Below are 12,614 nucleotides of genomic sequence, written 5' to 3'. Positions count from 1 at the left end.
AGATGGGATAGGTTAGTGCTTGGATTAACATGGTAGCAGTTTGGATGGAGAGGAAAAGGCAGATTTTAGCGATGTTGTAAAGGTTGGATTTAGAGGATTTAGTGACAGATTGAATATGTGAGTTGAATGAGAGAGTTGAGTCAAGGATAACACCAAGGTTATGAGCTTGTGAGACAGGAAGGATGGTGGTGCTGTGTGCAGTGATGGGAAAGTCATGGACATGACACGGTTTGGGTGGGAAGATAGGTGAGTGCTGTTTAGGACATGTTATGTTTGAGGTGTCGGTGTTACAACTAAATAGAGATATCTTGAAGGCAGGAGGAAATATGAGACTGCAGAAGAGAGAGCTCTGGGTTGGAGGTATAGATCCGGGAATTATTCTCATAGAGATGGTAGGTAGTTGGAGCCATGGGAGAGAATGAGTGGGAGTGGGTATAGATGGAGAATAGAAGGGGACCTAGAACAGAACCTTGAGGGACCCCCCACAGTTAGGGGATGTGAGACAGAGGAGGAGCCTGGGAAACAGATTGAGACTGAGCAGCCAGAGAGATGAGAACCAGGAGAACCAGCACAGTAGTCTTTCAATACATTGATTGACTGATTGATGTCAAGAGTGGGTGGGCATTCAAAGTTTGAGAGAAAGGTTGCAGGATATAGGATATAAGGAATCTAAGGAGTTGATAATTATTAAAGAGGGAGAACAGGAAGTGGGGAGGGGCAAGGGCAGTGAGTTAAAGGATGAATCCTACATATTTCCATGTTTTCCTCTGGGAAGCAGGAGCCCAAGAAATTGTGCTAAAGAAATTCAATTACCTTTATCTTTTCAAGTAATCAGTTCTGTGTTGTGCATGCTCACTGGTCTGATCATCACCAACACTGAATTGATGGAAAAAAGGAACAATGTGACCGAATCCCTTCTCTTAGGACTTACCTGGAATCCAGAGTTGCAGAAACGTTAATTTGTTTTGTTTCTAATCATTTACCTGGTAACTCCTTTGGGAAACCTGCTTGTGGTTATAACCATCAAGGCCAGTCAGAATCTCAGCTCCCCTATGTACTACTTCCTCTGGTACTTATCTTTCATAGGTGCTTTCTACTCCTCTTTCACTACTCCCAAAATGATTGTAGACAGCCTGTCTGCTAGAAAAGTCACATCCTATGATGGCTGTTTGGTCCAGCTCTTTCTATCACACTTCTTTGGAAGGACTAGACTGTAAGCCCATTGTTGGGTAGGGACCGTCTCTATATGTTGCCGACTTGTACTTCCCAAGCACTTAGTACAGTGCCCTGCACACAGTAGCGCTCAATAAATATGTTTGAATGAATGAATGAATGACACAGGTCATCCTTCTCATTGTGATGGCCTTTGATCATTACATGGCCATCTGCAAACCCTTGCACTATTTGATCATCATGAACCGGCAGGTGTGTGTCCTACTGGTGGGAGTAGCCTGGGTATTGGGCTTCTTTCATTCAATAATTCAGATTCCCATTCTATTCCAGCTGCCCTTCTGTGATCCCAATGTCATTGATCCTTTTTTCTGTGACATGTACCCTTTGTTGTAACTTGCCTGCACAAACACCTACGTCGTGGACCTGTCGGTGGCTATCAAAGGTGGCCTGATCTGCACTGTCTGTTTCCTCATGTTGGTCTTCTCCTACATGGTCATCTTCAACTCCCTAAAAAGTTATAGTTCAGAGGGAAGGTGCAAAGCCCTCTCCACCTGTGGCTCTCACGTCAAGGTTGTCATGCTGTTCTTTGTTCCCTGTATCTTCACCTACATGAGGCCTGCCTCCACCTTCCCCATGGACAAAACACTGGCCATATTCTATGTTTTCAGTACTCCCATGTTATACCCCTAGATCTACACTGTGGGAAATGAGGAGGTGAAAAATGTCATGAGGAAGATATGGAGCCAAATAATGACTTCAGGAGATAAGTGAATCACTTTCTGAGAATTACGTTGTTTTTTTCAGTGGGAGAAGGAAGAAACCAGTGGGTTCTTCAAATGCTTTAAGGAAAACGACTGTGGCATAATCTCTTCTAAAAGTACCATACTTGAAGGTTTTAATGTATTATGAATTGTCAGAACAATGAATGCCATTTCCTGCACATGTTTAAGTCTTCCTTCTCATTATACACCTTAATTAAAAAACTCCTTTTAGTACATTCTAATGGTAATTGAAATCCTCTTAAGGGAAGAATAGAAGGTAAAGCAGATAGTTTTGGTAAATGAGAGAACACTCAGGATTATATACTCAATAAGTGAAATCAATGTGTCCGGGGTGACATAGTAATGACTTTATGGGTGAAGGAGAAGAGAGATTGTTTTTGGTATTTGGATAGATTTGAAGCAGTAGAGCCAACATTCTGTGATGAAGAAAGAAGGAGCAAAGCCTTAGGGATCACCTGGACTTGGGAAAATCAATAAGAATGTCCCATACCTGCACAAGTGGGCCCTGCATCAGCATTTTAATCACCAAAATAGCCACCCACTTTCACATGAAACAAAACCCATCTTGAATATACTCCAACACAAAAATAGCTCTTGATGGACAATATTACTCTTTGAAAGTGAAACCTGAAAATCATTCAGATTATTGTTGCTATACATAATGCAGAATGGTTATCTCACCATCACTAAACACAATAATAATAATTAGAAGAATAATGAAAATAATGAAAATTGTGGTATTTGTTAAGTGCTTACCATGTGCTAAATGCTGTACTGAGCCCTGAAGTAGACACAGGATAATCTGATTGGACAGTTTCTGTCCCACAAAGAGCTCACAGTCCAAGTAGGAGGAAGAGCAGGTATTTAATTCCCATTTTACAGTTGAGGAAACTGAGGCGCCATGAAGTGAAGCAACTTGCCCAAGGTCACATATCAAACCAATGGTAGACTCAGGATTAGAACTCATGTCTTCTGACTCCCACATCTGTGGTATTTCCACTAGGCCATGTTACTTCTCCAAATCCAATCCAAATTTAGTTCAGCAATCTCATAAGTTACCAAAAATGTTAGTTAAATTGTCCAGATGGTTTGATGTCCATCTTCTGGAGAATTAAAATTCCTTCAAGAGGCTTAATGATGACCTTCTGTAGCCCTGTCAGAGAAAGCATACCCTGTGCGTGGCTCAGTGGAAAAAGCACGGGCTTTGGAGTCAGAGGTCATGGGTTCAAATCCTGGCTCTGCCAATTGTCAGCTGTGTGACTTTGGGCAAGTCACTGAACTTCTCTGTGCCTCGGTTCCCTCATCTCTAAAATGGGGATTAAGACTGTGAGCTCCCCGTGGGACAACCTGATCACCTTGTAACCTCTCCAGTGCTTAGAACAGTGCTTTTCGCATAGTAAGCGCTTAATAAATGCCATCATCATTATTATTATCACTTATTTTTCTATTTGAGATATTACCTTTGACAGTATCTCAAATCTTATATACTCTATTACTTGGTCTCATCTGTAATTTAAATTGTAAGCTCCTTGAGGACAGGGATCAGGTATTTTCATTTTATATGAGAAGAAGAACGCATGACCTAGTGGAAAGAGTATTGGTCTTGGAGTCAAGGGACAAGAGGTTTAAACCCCTCTTCAACTTACTGTGTTACCTTGGGCAAGTCACTATTTTTTGTGGTACTTATAAAGCACTTACTCTGTGCCAAGCACTGCACTAAGCCCTGGGTGGATACAAGATTACAATAATTATTCTATTTGTTAAGTACTTACTATGGGCCAGGTACTGTACAAAGTGCTGGACACTGTACCAAGCTCTGGGCACCATATTGAGCACTGGACTCTGTCCATATCGCACAAAGGGCTCGTAGTCTAAGTGGGAGGGGGTAGGATTTGATCCCATTTTACAGATGGGGTAACTGAGATACAGAAAAGTTCAATGACCTATCCAAGGTTACACAGCACACAAGCGGCAGAGCCAGGATTAGAACCCAGTTCATCTTACCTCCAGGGTCGTACTCTTTCCTCTAGGCTACGTTGCTTCCCATTTAACTTCTCTGTGCTTCAGTTTCCTCATTTGTAAAACTGGGTATAAGATCCCTGCTCTCCTCTCTTAGACTGGGAGCCGCATATGGAAATGCAACTGTGTCAGATCTGCTTACATTGGGGTAATGTAAAACAGAAGCTCCTTACCATTGGCTTTAGAGTGCACGATCACCTTGCCTCTTCGTACCTCACCTTGCTACTCTCCTACTACAACCCAGCCCACAGTTCAGAAGCAGCGTGGCTCAGTGGAAAGAGCCCGGCCTTTGGAGTCAGAGGTCATGGATTTGAATCCCGGTGACACCACATGTCTGCTGTGTGACCTTGGGCAAGTCACTTAGCTTCTCTGAGCCTCAGTTCCCTCATCTGTAAAATTGGGATTAAGCCTGTGAGCCCCATGTGGGACAACCTGATCACCTTGTATCCCCCCCAGCGCTTAGAACAGTGCTTTGCACATAGTAAGCGCTTAACAAATGCCATCATTACTATTACTATTACTTCGTTCCTCTTACATCACCCTTCTCTTTCTACCTCGATCTCATCTATTTCACTGCCAGCCCCTCACCCATGTCCTCGCCATGGTAAGCCACTTAACTTCTCTGTGCCTGTTACCTCATCTGTAAAATGGGAATTAAGTCTGTGAGCCCCACGTGGGACAACCTGATTACCTTGTATCTACCCCAGCACATAGAACAATGTTTGGCGCATAGTAAGTGCTTAACAAATGCCATCATCATCATCATCATGTCCTACGTCTGGCCTGGAATGCCTTCCCTCTTCCTATCCAACAGACATTTACTCTCCTCACTTTCAAAGCCTTACTGAAGGCACATCTCCTCCAAGAGGATTTCCCTGACTAAACTCTCATTTCCCTCTTGACTTGGTCCCCTCATTCATCCCCCAACCCAGCCCCACAGAACTTATGTACATATCTGTAATTTATTTATTCATATTAATTTCTGTCTCCCCCTCTAGACTGTAAACCTTGTATTCGCAGGAAATGTGTCTGTTATATTGGTGCGTTGTACTCTCCCAGTCACTTAGTAAAGTGCCCTGAACAAAGTTAGCACTCCATAAATACTATTGATTGGTTGATTTATTGATTGCATCTACTCCAGTTTTTAGTACAGTGTTTGGCACCCTAGTAAGTATCATTCTTATAATTATTTTACTATTTCAAATGCTCAGTACAGTGGTTTCTACTCACACATCCATGACACTTATGTATATATATATCCTTATACTCAGTTGCTTCCCCTACCTGTGATTTATTTTAATGTTTATCTCCCCCACTCTATTGCAAGCTCCTTTAGGTCAGGGATCACGTCAACAAACTGTATTTTACTCTGCTACGTGCTTAGCACAGTGTGCCGTCCAAAGTAAATTCTCAATAAATACGATTTATTTATTGCTGTGTATACAGCAGACACTCAATAAATGCTATTAATGAATTAATTGAAGAAATACTGGACTTCACTGCTATGGAGATATCAAAGTTATCCCTTCGGTTCCCTCTAGACTGGGAATTTGTTGTGGTTCGGGAATCTGTCAGTTGTTGTATGGTACTCACCTCTGTGCTTAGTACAGTGCTTTGCACACAGTACATGCTCCTTAAATACCTTTGAATGAAGTAGTGAAAGCTCAGCTGTTGTTGCTATATCGGGGCCAGTTTAGTGCACCTTCAAATGCCTAGTTAGGAAATATGAAATATTTTGTCCAATCAGAACTCCTGTAAGGAGGTAACAGGCCGAAATCGGTCACATATACCTAGCCAAATAACTTGTTGCTTATTTCACATCTGCCTGGCCTATGGATGCATTCATCCTTGAAGAATCTCTGCAGATGTTACACACCATAACAGGATGGTATAGAAGGTAGCAAATTTCCTAGACACTTTGAAACTCCTCAGTGAATTCAGCCAGTGGAGAAATAGCACTGCGAGAATGATGCAACTCCGTTGTTGTTATTGTTCATAATGGATTAAGGTAATTCATATCATGGCGTTCACCTCTTAGTGAACGTTTTCTATAGAAAGTGCTCTTCAAGGAAACAGAAGTGAGATCTCCCAAGATCAGTTCAAATCCTCCAAAGGGGGACATGCAGGTTTGTTCCAAGTAAAATCCACTTTAGTCATTTTTTTTTGCAAACCTTCGTCAGAAAGAAGATTTGGTGCCATTAGAGATTGAGAGAGAGGATTTCTAACACTAGAGATTCTGATCCTGTTGTTGGGTAGGAACCGTCTCTATATGTTGCCGACTTGTTACCGTAAAGCCACATCTGTTTCCTTGAGCTCTTCCGTCAGTATTCCTTCTTGAGAAAAATGGATAACAACAAAGTTATCCTGAATAACTTTTATATACCTCAGCCCTTAGAACAGTGATTGGCATATATTAAGTCAGTGACTTCCTAGCTATACTTGCTAGTAAGCTAAGTAAATTAAGCTCTGGCTAGCAAGTGGTTGACAAAAATACAATTAATGAATTATATCCGAGTCACTGCTGTTTGGTACATTCCATGAAGGAGCAATGCCCCTGCTATTTGGCCAAATCCTCCAAGGAAGCTTGTGGATCAATTATTTGTAGTTTAGCTCCTTTATTGTGCAAACCGTGTAAGTGCATATGGGAGACATTGCTACATTGTGTTTCTCCCAAGTACGTAGTACGGTGCTGCACACACAGTAAGTGCTCAATAAGTACAAATGAATGAATGAGTGACTTTCTCCTCCACTCTATGCACGGACATGAGAAAATTATTGGCCATTTCCGTCCTTTGTGTTTACTTAGCTATCACTGTAACTTGAATATTGACCCCAGCCATATCCCATCAGAGGCTAAGTGATCAGCTGTAAAGCTGTCAGGATTCTGTCATCCCAATTGTGATTCTATTGTGTGTTTCTCTGGACAGTGGCGTTACACACTGGAAAAATGGCTGGAGAAATTCTTGTCTTACTTCCAGCAGCTCATAATCATTATGGCCTTTGAGTATGAAAGACAACTGTGTGTGTGTGTATATATATATATATATATATATATATATATATATATATAATAGTTAGATTTTCTTGAATGTGAAAGAGAACAGAAAGAAGGATCATTTACCAGAAAGAGGAAACTTGAACTTTTGTTTCATGGGACTAGTGTCAGAACCTGGCCAAGTTACTTGTAAAATGGAGAAAGCGGTGACCCACACCTGCTATGACTGAACTCCTATCTTCCCTCCCAAACCCTGTCCTCTCCCTGCCTTTCCCGTCACTGTGGATGCCACTACCCTCTTTCCTATCTCACAAGCTCTCAACCTTGATGTCATCCTCGACTCCACTCTCTCATTCTCCCCACACATCCAATCCATCCCCAAAACCTGCCGGTCTCACCTCCAAAACATCGACAAACTGCTACCTTGCTGGTTCAATCTGTCATCATATCCCAACTGGATTACTGCATCAGCCTCCTCTCTTACCTCCCATCCTCCTGTCTCTCCCCACTGCAGTCTATATTTCACTCTGCTGCCCGGATCATCTTTGTGTAGAAACGCTCTGGACATGCTACTCCCCTCCGCAAAAATCTCCAGTGGCTGCCTGTCAACCTACTAATCAAGCAAGAACTCCTCACTCTTGGCTTCAAGGCTCTCCGTCACCTCGCCCCCTCCTACCTCACCTCCCCCTTTGTCCTTCTACAGCCCAGCCAACACCCTCTGCTCTTCTGCTGCTAACCTCCTCACTGTGCCTTGTTCTCGCCTGTCCCGCTGTCGAACATTGGCCCACGTCTTTCCCCTGGCCTGGAATACCCTTCCTCCACATATCCGCCAAGCTAGCTCTCTTCGTCCCTTGAAAGCCTTACTGAGAGCACACCTCCACCAGAAGGCCTTCCCAGAATGATCCCCCTTTTTTCTTTCCTCCTCCCCATCCCCCCGACCTACCTCCCTCCCCTCCCCACAGCACTTGTATATATTTGTACAGATTCATTACTCTATGTATTTTACATGTACATATTTACTATTCTATTTATTTTGTTAATGATGTGCATATGGCTTTAATTCTATTTGTTCTGATTATTTTGACATCTGTCTACATGTTTTGTTTTGTTGTCTGTCTCCCCCTTCTAGGCTGTGAGCCCATTGTTGGGTAGGGACCCTCTCTATATGATGCTGACGTACTTCCCAAGCGCTTAGTACACTGCTCTGAACACAGTAAGATCTGAATACGGCTGAATGAATGAATGAACACCATCCCTCTTCCATATGGGGAACACAGTTTCAATCCCCACTTTACAAGTGAGGTAACTGAAGCCCAGAGAACTGAAGTGACTTGTTCAAGGTCTTACCGCAGATAAGTGGCAGATCTAGGGTCAGAACTCATGACCTCTGACTCCCAGGCTTGTGCTCTATCCACTAAACCATGCTGCTCCTCATCCCACCTTTAGCCCCCAGCACCTATGTACATATCCATAATTTATTTAGGTATTTTAATGTCTGTTTCCCAAATACACTGTAGGCTCCTTGTAGGCAGGGACCATGTTTACCAACTCGGTTGTATTATGTTCTCCCAAGCACTTAGTACAATGCTCTGCACATAGTGCTCAATTAATATTAGTGATTAATTATTACTTTCTTACATTCTTAATCTCCCCTTCAACATCTCTATGTCCCTCTAGTATACCACTCTGATCTGTTCATCCACACATTAATTCGAATCTCCTGAACCTACTAATATTTTCCATCAGCACTTCTTCCTGTTACAGTGAACAGTTACAGAGAAGTAGCTTGGCGTGTGGACAGAGCACGGTCTGGTAGTCAGAGGAACTAGGTTTTAATCCTCCCTCTACCACACGTCTGCTGTGTGACCTTGGGCAAGTAGCTTCACTTCTCTTCTCTTCACTTCACTTCTCTTCTTTTTACTTCTCTGTGAGCTCTGTTAAGACTGTGAGCCCCATGTGGGAGATCTGATCAGATTGTATCTTCCCCAGTGCCCGGAACATGGTAAGTGCTTAAAAAAAACTATTAAGCAAAATAAAATACAGTGAAGGTGAAATGCTCATTACTGCAGGGTGAAGTGTTTTCTTTTGTTTGATTTGAACCATCCTCCCAAATCTTTGCAGCTTGTCACCTTCTCCACATGTGGTGTTATTCGCTCCCCTCTTCTAGACTGTAAACCCGATGTTGGCAGGGATTGCATCTTTATTGCTGAAGTGTACTTTTCCAGCGCTTAGTACACTGCTCTGCACACAGTAAGCGCTCAATAAATATGATTGAATGAATGAATGAATACATACCAATTCCAGATTTGCTCTGTCTGCAGTCTTCATAAGTTTAATGACTTTAATCACACCACCTCTCAGATTTTAACATTGATGCTTTAGTTCTCTTTTCACAAGGAAGCTTCGTAACCCCCCTGATCATCTCTGTTGTTCTTCTCTGGCTCTTCTCCAGTTCCACTTTATCTTTCTCAAGATGGAACAACCAGATCACAAATCAAGTTACTTTGAGGTCTCTTCCCTTGAACCATGCTTGATAACTCTGAGTCCATTCTCATATAATTGTAATTTGGATTGTTTCGCCTTAGGTGGATCATCTTTTCCTTGCTCACCTGAAATTTCTCTATCCCTTTGAAAATATATCAAACATCCTATAGTCTAGTAAAATATCTACCACCATCTTTCTCTCCCCTGTTGCAGTACGAACGAGGCTAAGAATATTTCTGACAGAAATACTACTCTGTTACACCTTTATTTAAACAACCTAGTGTCTTTGGACACCTAAAAATGGTTCCTTGACTTTTTGAATATGTGTATATCCTCTATATTGTGAGCTCGTTGTGAGAAGGAACATGTCTACCAACCCTGTTGTGTGATAATCTCCCAAGTGCTTAGTATTGTGCTCTGCACACAATAAGCACTCAATAAATATGATCGGATTTATTGATGTCCATTTTTTCTTTCTCTTATTTTTCTGTAATGTTCTTTGGGTCTGACCCCCAACCAGGCTATGATTTCCTTGAGAGGGAAGATTATGGAACATAGTAAGCACTTAACTAGTTCCATAAAAAAGGATCCAGTTTATGTGAAGTGGTATTGTTATGCACATTTTTTTTTATATCTGTGGTACTTCCTTGTTAGATGGAAAACACTTCAAGGACAGGAAGTGAGTTTTCTCCTCCCTTGTCTTCTGAACAGAGCTGATGCTTAGATACTCAATCAGTGTTGCTATGTAACTGTGCAATTATAAGAGTTGAAACCTGGAGGTCCCTTTTAGCCTAAATATTTTGGAAATATGTCAAAAATTCGACAATAGAGAACCCGCAAATGTCTTCATATTTGGTCATTATGACTCCAATATGGATTAGATTTTTATTCTCTTTCTAGATAAACCAACTCTTACCCATGTCCTTCATGGAAAACCTGGAGAACAAAAATGTGACTGAATTTATCCTCCTCGGTTTTACCCAAAATCTGAACAGTCAGAGAACATTCTTTATCATTTTCTCTTATCCTATCTTGTCACCGTAATGGGGAATCTGCTCATCATCATAACCATAAAGGCCAGTCAAACTCTGGGCCCCTCCATGTACTTTTTTTCTGGCCTATTTGTTCTTCATCGATACCTGCTATACATCCTGTGTGGCTCCCAAGATGATTATAGATTTGCTGCAGGAGAGGAAAACGATCTCCTTCCGTGACTGCATGTCACAGGTCATTTGTACACCAGTGCTGAGATCATCCTCCTCATGGCGATGGCCTTTGACCGTTACATGGCCACCTGTAAGCCCCTGCACTACACAGCCATTATGAGTCAGCACGTGTTTGGCCTACTGATGTGGGTGGTCTGGATAGGAGTCTTCCTTCAAGCAACCATCCAGATCCTCTTTATAGTCCAGTTGCCATTCTGTGGCCCTAACGTGATCGATCACTTCATCTGTGACTTTTTCCCTTAGTTGAAGCTTGCTTGCACAAACACCCAGGTCCTCCACCTGTTGGTCGTGGCCAACATTGGGGTGATGTGTATGTTTAAGTTTTCTCCTACTGGTCTTTTCTTACGTCGTCATCTGGCACTTCCTGAGGACTCACATTTCTACAGGGCGATGGAAATCCCTCTCTACCTGTGTCTCCCACATTGTCATAGTCGTTTTGTTCTTCTTTCCATGTATTTTCATGTACATAAGGCCCAGGTGCATTCTCCCTGTAGTCATGTCGGCGGCCATATTTTACACTATCATCACCCCCATGTTGAACCCCGTCATCAACACCATGAGAAACGCGGAGGTGAAAAGTGTCATGAAAAAGCTGTGGAGCAGGAAGGTGAAATGAATTCTTTCATTTATGCAAGTGATTGGGTGAGGAGAGGGTTGACCTGAGAGACTGAGAAGGGACAGGAACTGTTCATTGATTCCAGATCATCTGGGGCATGAATATAAAAGTCTGGGCTCTTCTGGGCACAGATACAGGGGGAAGAATAAATAAACCCAAATCTCTGGATGAAGGCTGGGTTGTCTTGCCACAGGCCACATATCTCTTCTCCTTTTGGTGTAGTTAGGAGCACTACAATGACAGCGGTCTCTTCTTGGGGACCAGTTCATGTCTTCCCCTTTCCTCCACCCCCAAGATGCCCCCAGGCATCTAGCTAGGGCCAGCAGATTGGAAGCTGGAACAGTAATGTTCTCAGTCTTTATAAGGAGGGTTGGCCATGCACTCGCTTTCATAATGGGACCGCACTGAAGGCTCCTTTAACACTATCAAAGTGTTACTGGCAGGACATGTAGCTCAAACCTCTGTAAGATCGAACCAGACCATCCTGTGCCCTATAGCCTGAGGACCTCAGTAATAATGATATTGGTATTTTGTTGAGCACTTAATATATGCCAAGCCCTACACAAAACACTGGAGTAGATACAATATCATCAGAGTGGATACAGTAATGTGCCAGTTTACTCACTGTGTCCTGATCTTGTCTATCTCACTTCCATCACCTTTCCCATGTCCCCCAGCCTTCCCCCCCCCCACCCCGCCCCAGTTTGGAACTCCCTCCCCCTTCCAAATTTGGCAGACCATCACTCTCTTCACCTTATTCGCCTCTACCACCCCCTCCAGATTCTTGTAGCTGTCATCAACCGCCCCTCCGGCCCCACCTCCAACTTCTTTAACGATTTTGAACCCTTCCTCACGTTCCTTCTCTACTTTTCCATGCCCACTCTGATCCTTGGAGACTTCAACATCCACATGGATATCCCTTGTGACTCCTCTGCTGCCCACCTTCTATTTCTCCTTGACGCTGCCAACCTCTTGCTCCACCTTACCTCGCCCACTCACCAACTTGGTCACACCCTCGACCTCATCATCTCCTACCGCTGCATTGTCTCCACCCTCACCAATTCTCAAATCCCTCTCTTTGATCATAACCTTCTCACCTGCCTCCTCACTCACACTCCTTTCCCCTGTAAATCTATATTAGTCCTGCACAGAGACCTCCGCTCTCTCGACCCCATCCATTTTTCTGAGGGCCCACTTCATCATCATCAATCGTCTTTATTGAGCACTTACTATGTGCAGAGCACTGTACTAAGCGCTTTGGAAGTACAAATTGGCAACATATAGAGAAAGTCCCTACCCAACAGTGGGCTCACAGTCTA

The 12,614-nt window shown here is 42.9% G+C and overlaps 1 pseudogene; it reads left to right on the top strand.

Moving 5' to 3' along the window:
• The first annotated feature begins 884 nt into the window (after positions 1-884).
• LOC119923716 lies at positions 885-1,944 on the top strand (annotated as a pseudogene).
• The last annotated feature ends 10,670 nt before the right edge of the window (positions 1,945-12,614 follow it).

Source organism: Tachyglossus aculeatus, unplaced genomic scaffold, assembly GCF_015852505.1.
Source record: "Tachyglossus aculeatus isolate mTacAcu1 unplaced genomic scaffold, mTacAcu1.pri scaffold_224_arrow_ctg1, whole genome shotgun sequence".
In the NCBI taxonomy this organism is placed as follows: Eukaryota; Metazoa; Chordata; class Mammalia; order Monotremata; family Tachyglossidae; genus Tachyglossus; species Tachyglossus aculeatus.
Note: the sequence above shows the minus strand (reverse complement) of the source record. Positions and strands in the feature narration are given on the sequence as shown.